This window comes from Poecile atricapillus, chromosome 6, assembly GCF_030490865.1.
Source record: "Poecile atricapillus isolate bPoeAtr1 chromosome 6, bPoeAtr1.hap1, whole genome shotgun sequence".
Lineage (NCBI taxonomy): Eukaryota > Metazoa > Chordata > Aves > Passeriformes > Paridae > Poecile > Poecile atricapillus.
The window spans coordinates 5,180,853-5,188,477 of record NC_081254.1 but is presented as its reverse complement, the minus strand read 5'-3'; the positions used below and the strand labels follow the sequence as shown (position 1 = coordinate 5,188,477).

Below are 7,625 nucleotides of genomic sequence, written 5' to 3'. Positions count from 1 at the left end.
CTGACTCAGCCCTGCCTGCTGGGGTTGATTCTTTTTTCCCAGCATGGGGAGTCCTGTGGCCTTTTCCCACTCCCACTGTTGCTGTGCTCCCCAGCTCACGTTCCCAAGGCTCCTTCCTCTGCCAGCAGGTGCCGGAGCACCTTTGGAGCCTGAGGATGCTGGATGTTTTCAGAGCTGGCAGGCTCTGAATCCACCAGCAAATCCCCATCCTGGGTGGATACAGCTGCTGGTACCTCTGATGGTGGCACTGGTGTTTCCTTTCTCTCTGCTGAGGTACAGAACCATACTGAAAGAGTAACTTATCAACTTATATGTGGAGTAAAAATAATTAAAAAATTTTAAGGGAATGACTCCTCTGGGACAAGTGGCAGAGTCTTTTCCAGAGCAGTGTGCTGGGGATTTTCTCTGAAGTTTCATAAAATCCTCATTTTTTTTTATAGAGTCACAGAATGGTTTGAGTTGGGAAGGGACCTTAAAGATCATCTCATCCCAACCCCCATGCCATGTGCAGGGATTCGTGGCTCTGGCTGCTGCAGCCAGGTGACAGAGAAGATTCCTAGGCCTTGGTGTAGCAGAAAAATTTGCTCTGCTATGTTTGGAAATTGGAGGGAGATATGGAGAGAAAATCAGAATTTTTAAAAATTCTTAAGGGTTTGGAATGCTGGCAATTAGCCATAGTGGAAGCTTTTTTTTTTTTTTTTAATTTAAAGTTCCATGTTACTGCAGTCTGAGCTTCCAAGCTGTGAAATGAATAAAATCCCTCCTTCCTCTTTCCTAGGATTTGTTTTCCTTTTCCCCCTGGTGTTTCTTTTTTCCCTTTTTCATCGCTACTTCCCCTTTTTCCTTATTTTTTTTCCCTGAGTTCACTTTAGCAAGTGCTTTTCTCCTGCTTGGGAATTGAAGGAGAAGGGGTTGTAGCTTAAAGATAAATCTTTAGGTCCCCACAACTCCTGCTGGGGGGCTGCAAGAGCACCCTGAAGGGTGTTTGTATCCACCAGAGCAGGGCTGACCTGTCTTTCCCCCTCGGAAGGAAACTTCCAGAGGAAATTTGATTAAAAAATTGAGAGCACTTTGATTTATCCGTGGATAAGTCGCTTGTTTTAGCGACGAAAAATCGAAAAACTTTTATTTCCTCCCCCTCCTGCCCCCAGTTTGTAACAGCACAGCAGATTCACCTGCTGCTCCAGCTTCTTCCAGCTGCCTGTGGGATTCCTGAGGAGGAAAGGCCACTCTTGCCACCTCTTGTGTAGAGCTGTGAATACCTGTGTGTGTTGGTTCAAGAGCAAACATCTGCAGCTCCCCCCTGCTCCGCGGCACAGCGAGGAACAGGAGCAGCACGGAGCAGGAGGATGGGCTGCCTGGTCCCTTGCCAGGTGAGTTGGCAGGATCCTGCACATCACTCCCTGAAAGTCTCCACGGGGTTTGATGGATGCTCGCGGCTCAGAACATTTTGGGTCTGTTTAATTGGCAGGTTTTGACGAGCAGCCGCTTGGGCAGGAGGCTCTCACCTCTCCCATGGGAATTCCCAGGGCTGGCAGAAGGGGAACAATCCCCTCCACTTCTATTTTATTTTTTCTTTCTGCATTTTGTGTTTGGAGTGAACATTTCCATGTGGGCTGAATTTTAAAAGGGTCGTGCTTGGTTATCCTCATCCAAAAGTTGGTAAAAGTTTAAAAGGTAAAAGTTAAAAAAGGTAACTTTAAGGTTTTTACCAAAAAAAGGTAAAACTAAAACTTGGCTTTTCCCACCTCCACCTTGGGTGGACAAAGCTGTGTTAGAAACAGCACCTAAATTTCATCCCTCAGCATGTGAAAACAAAAACCTGCTGGGGGACTGAAGCTGAAAGTCACCTTTTTGGGTGGACTCAGACAGAATCCCTGTTCTCATCCAAAACTAATAGAGAGAAAATTTCCCTAGGAAATGGCGACATGGACCTGAGAGCATTAAACTGGAGCTTCACGCCAATTAATAGCCAGATAATTACAACCCATCCCCTCCTACTTGCTGCTGACTTCCCCATGTAATTTTCTTTTAATTTTTGCTTAATAGGCACGCAGGAAAGATGAGTTACTCAGTGTGCTGCTTGCATTTGATATGTGGTAGACTCAGCAGACTGATGCCCTCCATCCATCCTGGATCAAGCTGTGGGTGTGAGCAGCGTGCTGGAGGGGACTGATGGTGCTTCCCTGCCTGCCAAGGGATGGAGAAACTTAAGGAAAATGGAGAGGGGGGGAAAAAAGGTCAAGGCTGGACAGGAAAGGCAAAATGGTGAGTAGAGCTGGGTGCTGCTTCAATGGGATCACAGATTTTATTCCCTCTTTCCCCAGGCCCTTACTCTGCTCTGGGTCTGTTGTAGCAGCTGGAACCCTCTGGCCTTGCTCATTTTCACATCTGAAAATGCAAAGCTGGCATCTTCTCCACCCATAAGAGTGGCCCTCTCCCTTGCAGAGGGAGGAGGGATTTGGCCCTGGCACAGGCTGCCCAGAGCAGCTGTGGCTGTCCCTGGATCCCTGGAAGTGTCCAGGGCCAGACTGGGTGGAGCTTGGAGCAGGCTGGGATAGTGGAAGGTGCCCCTGCCCATAGCAGGGGAGTGGAACAAGATGGTTTTAAAAGTCCCTTCCCACCCAAACCATCCTGTGATTCTATGATTCCATGCCAGCCCTGACATGAAAGGCAGAGAAGCTTCCACCAGCCAGGCTCTGCCATACCAATTCCAAGGAGGGAAAAAGGAAAAGAAGAAAGCAGGATTGCAGACTTTCATGAGCATTAGATTAAAACAGTGCACAGGGTCTGTTTTGGTTCCCAGGCACAAACACAAAGTCTCAACTCTCCCCCTGCCTGCTCTCTGATAACAGTGGTACCCAGAGGCTAAGCTCAGCCTGGGGGTGATATGCAAAAAAGAAGGAAAGAAATAAAAAGCCTGGCAAACGTAATTCCAGGTGTCCTGGCCTCTCTCGTTACTCCTGTTCCCTGGCTTCCAGGAAATTAATTCTGCAGAAGGAAAACCCCAAAGGCCTGAGTTGCTTTACCCTGGAAGTGGTGGGAGCTGCTCAGCAAACTCACCTCCCAGGGAGCAGGGATTTCAGGGACTCATGGAGTGGTCTGGGTTGAATCCTTAAAGCTCATTGTGTTCCAAACTTCCTGCCATGGCCATTGGCACCTCCCAGGGTGCTCCAAGCCCTGTCCAACCTGGACACTTCCAGGGATGAGGCAGTCACAGCTTCTTCTGAACAACCTGTGCCAGGGCCTCACCACCCCCACAGTGAAGAATTCCTTCCCAGTATCCCATCTATCCCTGACCTCTGGCAGTGGGAAGCCATTGCCCCTTGCCCTATCACTCCATGCCCTTGTCCAAAGTCCCTCTCAACATCTCTTGGAGCTCTTTAGGCACTGAAAGGGGCTCTAAGTTCTTCCTAAATTTTCTCCAGGCTGAACAATCCCACTTTTCTCAGCCTTTCCCTATAGGATACCTGTTCCTTCCCTCTAATCATCTCATGGCTCCCCCCTGGACCTGCTCCAAAAATCCTGTCCTGTCCCTTATCCCAGGGCAGCTCGTTTTCCTGCTGCTCCACAGGGTTTGATGCCTCTCCCTGTTAAGGTAATTAGATAACTGCTGCCAACACACACGTTCATTTAATAAGTGTGCTAATTGGTATTGACCAGCGTGTGGCAGGCACTGGGTCACGTGCCAATTAGGAATGCCTAAGAGCTGCTCCAGGTAACCAGACCTCTGGCTGGGGATCCAAGGAAATGCCCAGGCAGGGCTGGAGTGAGCACAGGGGTGTGTCAGGCCCTGATAATCGGGCTCTGCAATCGTTCAGGGCTTGCTTGTGATGGATCACAATCGCTGTCAACCGCACTCTGTGGTTTTGGGTGTGGGAGGTGGGATGAAACAGCTGCATGCAGGAGGCAGGGCAGAGCAGACAGGATGGTGGCTGAGCAGGAGAGCCCTTGGAGTGCCCCTGCACCTGGTGGCAGAGCTTATGCTGAGCACAGAAAAGGGACAATTGGTCAGCCACAGCTGCTGCTGTTCCCCCGGGATGCTCCGTGCTGGCCCATCCTCCTCCTGCAGCCCCATTTCACCCAGCATATCCACAAAAAAAGTGAGTGTTTGCCCTTCCCCGTTAATTCCTTCCCCAGAAATGTGCTGCAAAACCTTCCCCTTTCCCTCTTTTTCCTTCTGCTGCTCGGATGCTCCCGTTTGTCTGGGGCGGTTTATTTATTGCCACCATTAATTAATTTTGTTTGGGTAGGAAGGACACATCCTCTGGGATTGTCTGTGTGCTGGAGACCATTACTGCATCGGTGTCACAAAAGTCCCTGGCTGCTCCTGGCCTGGCACAATTAATCAAGTGGCGCCGCTCAGGCCCGTGTTTAACGAGGCTGGCCCTGCCATCTTTTCCCAAGAAGGAGCCCAGGCACTGCGTGGAAAAGGCCACCTATTTCTCCAGGTGGTGTTCTGGAGTTCCTGCCTTCTGCTGTGGGGTGGGCTGAGAGCTGAGCTGAAAAGCCAGAGCAGAAGTTTGTGATGGTCCCTCTTGACTTGGCCCAGATTCATCCCTTTTTTTGGAAGAGAGCAGCCCTCGCCTTCTCCAGGCTGTGCCGCTGTCTTGGCACACGTAGCCGGTCCTGGAGCACCACAGGAAGTGTGGAGGAGCAGGAGCTGGTTGGGTTTATGAGCTATCAGGAGCACATTTCTCAGAAATACGGTGACCTAATCTCACTCCTATTGATTTTGAGCTATATTTGTACACACACACGGGGACAGACAAGCCCTGCTGAAAATACAAAATCCTGTACTCCTGGAAGGGCAAAAAGTGTTTCCTCCTGGTTTGTTTTCAAGCCTAAGGAAAAAAAGGGAGCAGGCAGAGAGCCTGACCCAGTTTCTGGTGGGTCTGTGAGATGGTTCCCCATTCCCAGCCCCTGCCAGCACTCAGGAATATGGTCCAGGCTGTATTTTAAGGAGATGCGCCTTCCCAATCCCAGCTGCCCAAAAGCATCACTTTCTGTTATTACTGCCTCCCTCTCTGGAATATGCAAAGTGGGAAGAGAAAAAGCCCCAGAAAATTAGGCAGAGTGGTTTATCTGACAGGCCAGCGCTCTCCCAGATAAAGGAACAAACAGAGTTTGTCTCCTGGTCAGGGTGACACTTTGCCACAAAAGAAGAGCAGGGAGAAGTTAATTAAACTGTGAAGAAGCCATTTATTAGGAAAGGGGAAGTAAGACATGGCTTTTCTTCAATAATGCAGAAAGGTTCATTATAGAGGAAACTCATCCTTTAGCAGTTAATAAACTATTTTCTCCCACCTGGCTTTGAGGGATGGCTAATGGAGGGCCCATGGCTCATTTTAATGGGCACTTTTCCAAGGAGTCCATGGCCCATTGGCTAAAAGGGTTTGGAAAACAGCTGTTCCTGAAAACCAGGGAACCAGAGAGCTTGGCAGGGCCATAAACAAAGACAGAGCCTTCTGTGGAGCATTTTCCTTTTGCTGTTCCCGTTTCCAGTGCTTCCACTGTTCTGTTCTGCTGGACATGCTGGTGGCACGTTCCGTCACCTGGGGAAAAAAGAGATTTTCCCTGTTCATCCCTCCAGTGAGAGAACAGGAGCCTTCATCAGGGACCTTTCATCAGCCTTTTCCTGCTGAGGCCTGATGCTTTAAAGAATCCATTGCCACTGGATATATATTTCAAAACAACAAAAAAAACACCAAACCCCTCAACCAAACCTGATTTTAGATGATGAGGCCTCGCAGCTCTAAAGCCCCAGAACCTCCATGTTGTGAAACCCTTTAAATCCTGAGTCTCTGCTCCTTGCTGCACTCGATTTGCTCTGGTAACTCCCTCCCCTGGGGTGGGAAACTAAAACCTCTCGCTCTCCCCAGGCTCTGAGATCACCCACTTTCACAGAGTTGCTGGTAAACACCGCAGTCAGAATTCCAGGGGAGAATTTACAAGGAATTTGAAAAGCCTGCTTGCTTTAGGGAGTCTTTTTCTCATTTTGGCTTGTGCTAGCTATGCTGAAATTCAACAACATTATTGTCTACAAAGCCACTGTGCATGGTGGTAGATGTGACTTTGTCACCCAAATCCTCTACTCTGTGGAGCCTTCAGAAGATGCTTTTGCACTTAGTGACAATTTAATATTGACGGGCCTTTTCTTGTGCATCAGTCCCCTGAATTTGGGGAGTCCAGGTGGGCCTGGGAGAAAATAATGAAAGAAGTAAGAACATTTCATGGCAATGCTTAGTTAATACCAAAAATATTAAAACACAGCCAACCTCCAAGAGTGGGAAAAGGACCTTATGATATTTAGTGAGCAGATAATAAAATGACAGATGAAATTCAAGGCTGCTGAATAAAAAACAATGCACAGGGGGGAAATCATTGGGCTCTGAACTGGCTTGGGAAGGAGATCTGAGAGTTATGCTGGAAATAGCTGTCAAAATGACACTGCTGGTCCACAGTAATCCAAAAAAAAAACAGGGAGGTAAGAGAGGCTGAAATGGGGAATGTGATTGTGCTGCTTAATGAGTGTCTGGTATCTCCTGCCTTGAGTAACTTGTGAATATTCCACAAAAAATGGGTGGGAAGAGGCCTAGAAAATGATCCATAGAAGGCAAGAGTTGATAAAGGAAGGGACAGACATGAAATTTTTTGTGTTGTGAAGCTGAAGAATTACTCAGCAATGATGGCTTAGTTCAAGAAACACTTGGAATCAGGAGTACCAGAAAATCCCAGAAAGGTTTGGGATGGAAGAGGTTGTTGGATGGAGGTTATCCAATTCCAGCCCCCTGCCATGGGCAGAAACACCTTCCACTGTCTCAGGTTGCTCCAAGCCCTGTCCAACCTGGCCTGGAACACTTAATTTGTTGAACTTCATGAGGGTCACACAGTGCCACCTCTCCACCTGGCCCTCTGGATGCCATCCCTTCCGTTCTAGATACAGGGAAGATCTCCAGAAGTTCCAAAAAGTGAAGGCAAACTCTTCACCCAGTGGCCTGTTAAAGAGTAGGACTCATTGCCACAGGATATTTTAGGTACTGGAGGCTTACAGAGACTTGGAAAGTGGCTAGGTATTTTCACAGAGGGAAAAAAAAAGAGATTAAATGTTTGTTTCTCCCCATCCTGTTCCTGAGCAGTTGGTGTGAGAAGACAAAGGGAGTCTTGCCAGAGGCTCATCCCAGCTCCATCCAGACCTGCTGAGCTGCTTCCTGAGGATTCTGAGTGGACAGAAACAGCCCCTGGAACAGCATAACTAGCCAAGCACAGAATTCAACTCATCATTTCTCCTGTGAGTATTTAAACCACGTGCTGAAGGTGCTGGTGATGTTTTCCCCCTGTTGCAAATCCCTCGGGAACAGCCCCTCATCCTGCTTGGCTGCCCGGCCGCCCCCTCCCCAGGGGATCTGTGGGATCTGGGTCTGGTTCCCTACGGCAGAGGGACCCAGCCAGGGTTTTGCAGGAGCATCCTCGGAGCTGGGAGGTGATGCTTCATCCCTCAGTAGAGTCTGGCTGCTGGATACAATCTGCCCAGTGGTCCCCTTTATGACCAGGCAGACAGGCTGAAATTCACGGCCACCACTTACCAAAGAATAATGAAACATTTCCTGAGATGGCAATAAATA

The 7,625-nt window shown here is 48.8% G+C and overlaps 1 long non-coding RNA gene across 1 annotated transcript; it reads left to right on the top strand.

Moving 5' to 3' along the window:
* The first annotated feature begins 1,157 nt into the window (after positions 1-1,157).
* On the top strand, positions 1,158-7,260 carry LOC131580371 (uncharacterized). The gene is made up of 3 exons (XR_009277853.1): positions 1,158-1,373; positions 2,050-2,268; positions 7,140-7,260. It is a non-coding gene; the product is annotated as an uncharacterized LOC131580371 (long non-coding RNA).
* The last annotated feature ends 365 nt before the right edge of the window (positions 7,261-7,625 follow it).